General features: G+C 53.6%; 1 non-coding gene across 1 annotated transcript in view; it reads left to right on the plus strand.

Moving 5' to 3' along the window:
• Positions 1–3,908: 3,908 nt before the first annotated feature.
• LOC124591406 overlaps positions 3,909–5,000 on the plus strand; it is a 1,910-nt gene continuing 818 nt past the window's right edge. The window contains exon 1 of the ribosomal RNA XR_006977175.1: positions 3,909–5,000. This exon is cut by the window's right edge and continues 818 nt beyond it. This is a non-coding gene — a ribosomal RNA (small subunit ribosomal RNA).

A 5,000-nucleotide genomic window follows, 5' to 3' on the forward strand; every position in this document is an offset into this window, starting at 1 on the left:
GACTGATTCCTTATAATCATTTGCGATACACCGGTGGAAGCTGCCGAGACGAGTAACTACATAGCGGGCTCGCCGTGTCACTAATGTACAGAGATACAATAGTTTCGACTGGAACCGGATTAAACGTATACACGGCGCTGATTAGTAATAGATAGAGCCATCAGAATACAGATAATGTATACAACTGTCCGTATACATGCTGAAAGACTCTGCTCACAATCACACGTCAGCCAGACACTCTTATCACGCACTACTCTCTGCCTGTAACAGGCACACAGACAATATGTAAGCACCAGCATGGAACAACACCCAGTGCATCCTCTCTGCCACATTAGACAATCCACACTATCATAACCAGACCGGGAGGTCCACTCACAAAACAGAATATCTCACCCTTCCGACAACCACCATTGCTCAGCTAAGCCACCAACACCCACACATGTCCTACACAGGGGTGCACCCAACATCACAATACTGCCTCCTGTCACACCACACAAACAATGGCAGGAATGAAAGACACAGGTCTGCCACAAGCATGGAATCAGAGCGCCGCCTGTTATGAGCCAAAGGTGCACCCTGACGTGGCAAATCAGATGATGCCGCAGTCATTTACTTACGATAATCACAATCAACAAACCGGCCCCCCCCCCCCCCCCCAAAACACCTTTCCTTACAACAATGTGTACCTTAACCTAACCCGTATTGTACCTTAACCTAACCCGTATTGTACCTTAACCTAACCCGTATTGTACCTTAACCTAACCCGTATTGTACCTTAACCTAACCCGTATTGTACCTTAACCTAACCCGTATTGTACCTTAACCTAACCCGTATTGTACCTTAACCTAACCCGTATTGTACCTTAACCTAACCCGTATTGTACCTTAACCTAACCCGTATTGTACCTTAACCTAACCCGTATTGTGCCTTAACCTAACCCGTATTGTGCCTTAACCTAACCCGTATTGTGCCTTAACCTAACCCGTATTGTGCCTTAACCTAACCCGTATTGTGCCTTAACCTAACCCGTATTGTGCCTTAACCTAACCCGTATTGTGCCTTAACCTAACCCGTATTGTGCCTTAACCTAACCCGTATTGTGCCTTAACCTAACCCGTATTGTGCCTTAACCTAACCCGTATTGTGCCTTAACCTAACCCGTATTGTGCCTTAACCTAACCCGTATTGTGCCTTAACCTAACCCGTATTGTGCCTTAACCTAACCCGTATTGCGCCTTAACCTAACCCGTATTGCGCCTTAACCTAACCCGTATTGCGCCTTAACCTAACCCGTATTGCGCCTTAACCTAACCTATATTGCGCCTTAACCTAACCTATATTGCGCCTTAACCTAACCTATATTGCGCCTTAACGTAACCCGCGTTGCGCCTTAACGTAACCCGCGTTGCGCCTTAACGTAACCCGCGTTGCGCCTTAACGTAACCCGCGTTGCGCCTTAACGTAACCCGCGTTGCGCCTTAACCTAACCCGCGTTGCGCCTTAACCTAACCCGCGTTGCGCCTTAACCTAACCCGCGTTGCGCCTTAACCTAACCCGCGTTGCGCCTTAACCTAACCCGCGTTGCGCCTTAACCTAACCCGCGTTGCGCCTTAACCTAACCCACGTTGGGCCTTAACCCAACACACGTTGGGCCTTAACCCAACACACGTTGGGCCTTAACCCAACACACGTTGGGCCTTAACCCAACACACGTTGGGCCTTAACCCAACACACGTTGGGCCTTAACCCAACACACGTTGGGCCTTAACCCAACACACGTTGGGCCTTAACCCAACACACGTTGGGCCTTAACCCAACACACGTTGGGCCTTAACCCAACACACGTTGGGCCTTAACCCAACACACGTTGGGCCTTAACCCAACACACGTTGGGCCTTAACCCAACACACGTTGGGCCTTAACCCAACACACGTTGGGCCTTAACCCAACACACGTTGGGCCTTAACCCAACACACGTTGGGCCTTAACCCAACACACGTTGGGCCTTAACCCAACACACGTTGGGCCTTAACCCAACACACGTTGGGCCTTAACCCAACACACGTTGGGCCTTAACCCAACACACGTTGGGCCTTAACCCAACACACGTTGGGCCTTAACCCAACACACGTTGGGCCTTAACCCAACACACGTTGGGCCTTAACCCAACACACGTTGGGCCTTAACCCAACACACGTTGGGCCTTAACCCAACACACGTTGGGCCTTAACCTGCTCTGTAATTGTCATACGACGCGTTAAATTAGTGTAGTGTTGCCTAACTGCAACCCCCGCAATATAGTTTGCTACCCGCACTGCCCGGTCCCCAGAGTATCGCTTCATGTTAAACACCTTGCAGCTATACACTGTAATGCGGATGGCAGCAGGACGTACATGCTCAATGCCCTTCGCAGTTGTTCATTGGCATTCGCATGGCGAAGCACAGCCTACGTTGTGGTACGGCTTGTGTCAACTGTCCGCTGATGTTGTACGTCCAAATCACACACTGTACTGCACATTGGTCCTCATGTACTGAATGATACATCGTGGTACATGTGTGACCGTACCACGACTGCGCCAACAACGGCGAACCATACGGTCCAAATATTGTGCACTCAGCTACGTGTCGTCTCCCTATAAGAGCTGGATTGCAGTATGGTATGCCGTGGATGGCGATCAGCATGAGCCGTCTGTTGATGTAGTGGCGCGTGTTGTCAGACGTAGTCGTCTCTTCTCACTCACCGTGATAGCATGGTGCACTGCGTTCCACATCTGCGACATGCGACAGAGGCCGGTTGACAGTCGTTCGCGCAATGGACATCGCATACGTACGGGGGCCACCTTCCACGTGTTCGCGAAGCGTGCACATGTTGTTGCGTGTATGTGGGCAGACATAGTGTGTCGTGACACCTGACACAGGCATGCAACAATCGTTGAATTTGCAAATGGCGATGGACGTCTACGTTTGCTGGTGACGTTACGCAAATGAACAACTGGTAAACCGTTGTGGTGCGGTTGTTCTCGCTAGAGGTGAATCAGTGATGGCGACGATCGGTTGAGCTACCAACCGGTTGTTTCAGCGATACCCACCATGCCCACGAACGTGAATGGCATGTGGGTGTGAAGCGATACGCGGCGGTGGCTGGGTGGGACCGTCCCCGGCCGGTGAGGGGGGGCCTCCCGGCGTGCTGGCCGCGCGGTGCGTGGGCGCACGCGCTACAGCCGGCTGGTGGGGGCGGCCAGTGGCAGGCGCGCCGGCCGACGGAGGCGGCAGGCGGCGCAGCTGCGCGCCGGCGCACCCTGCACGCGGCGCCGTGCGGCCAAAGTAGGTCCTCGCGGGCCCGGTGCGAAGCGCGGTGGACATCTGCAGTGTGCTGGTCCGATTGAGGACTGTGTGCGCTGAGGATGCGCCGCCGCCCGGCGCTCGGCGCCGCGACGCCGTCTGCTGCTCGGTCGCCTCTGCGGTTCTCGCAGGTGGTTTGTATCGCAGCTGTGCGGACGTGTTGGCGCGTTCGCTTCGGCACCCAAGTGGGGCTTTTGTCCTTCTGTGGCGCTGGCGTTGGAGCTGCCGGCCACCGTAGGTGGCGCGTGTTGTCTCCCGCCGGCAATGCCACGACAGCACGCTCCCGGGCCTCTGTCGGCAGCGGCAAGCTCAGTTGGGAGCACGGGTGGTCGCACCTAAAGCGTCTACTCGCCAAACTCCGGGCGATTGCGCCTCTCTCGAACCCGACCAAGTACTTAGGACGGCGCTGCGCGCCGCCGGGACCTGAGAGGGTTTCGAGGTGTATTGTGCAGGGGAGCTCAGCCTCCTCCTGTTTGCAGAATAATTGAGCGGACGCTTGCGTGTTCGCGCGGGCCCCCGGGACACACTCCCGGGCGGCCGGCTGCTCAGCTCTAGTTGACGCAGCTCCCTGGTTGATCCTGCCAGTAGTCATATGCTTGTCTCAAAGATTAAGCCATGCATGTCTCAGTACAAGCCGCATTAAGGTGAAACCGCGAATGGCTCATTAAATCAGTTATGGTTCCTTAGATCGTACCCACGTTACTTGGATAACTGTGGTAATTCTAGAGCTAATACATGCAAACAGAGTCCCGACCAGAGATGGAAGGGACGCTTTTATTAGATCAAAACCAATCGGTCGGCTCGTCCGGTCCGTTTGCCTTGGTGACTCTGAATAACTTTGGGCTGATCGCACGGTCCTCGTACCGGCGACGCATCTTTCAAATGTCTGCCTTATCAACTGTCGATGGTAGGTTCTGCGCCTACCATGGTTGTAACGGGTAACGGGGAATCAGGGTTCGATTCCGGAGAGGGAGCCTGAGAAACGGCTACCACATCCAAGGAAGGCAGCAGGCGCGCAAATTACCCACTCCCGGCACGGGGAGGTAGTGACGAAAAATAACGATACGGGACTCATCCGAGGCCCCGTAATCGGAATGAGTACACTTTAAATCCTTTAACGAGTATCTATTGGAGGGCAAGTCTGGTGCCAGCAGCCGCGGTAATTCCAGCTCCAATAGCGTATATTAAAGTTGTTGCGGTTAAAAAGCTCGTAGTTGGATTTGTGTCCCACGCTGTTGGTTCACCGCCCGTCGGTGTTTAACTGGCATGTATCGTGGGACGTCCTGCCGGTGGGGCGAGCTGAAGGCGTGCGACGCGCCTCGTGCGTGCTCGTGCGTCCCGAGGCGGACCCCGTTGCAATCCTACCAGGGTGCTCTTGAGTGAGTGTCTCGGTGGGCCGGCACGTTTACTTTGAACAAATTAGAGTGCTTAAAGCAGGCAAGCCCGCCTGAATACTGTGTGCATGGAATAATGGAATAGGACCTCGGTTCTATTTTGTTGGTTTTCGGAACCCGAGGTAATGATTAATAGGGACAGGCGGGGGCATTCGTATTGCGACGTTAGAGGTGAAATTCTTGGATCGTCGCAAGACGAACAGAAGCGAAAGCATTTGCCAAGTATGTTTTCATTAATCAAGAACGAAAGTTAGAGGTTCGAA

The sequence above is a fragment of the Schistocerca americana genome, unplaced genomic scaffold (genome assembly GCF_021461395.2).
Source record: "Schistocerca americana isolate TAMUIC-IGC-003095 unplaced genomic scaffold, iqSchAmer2.1 HiC_scaffold_847, whole genome shotgun sequence".
Taxonomy (NCBI): domain Eukaryota; kingdom Metazoa; phylum Arthropoda; class Insecta; order Orthoptera; family Acrididae; genus Schistocerca; species Schistocerca americana.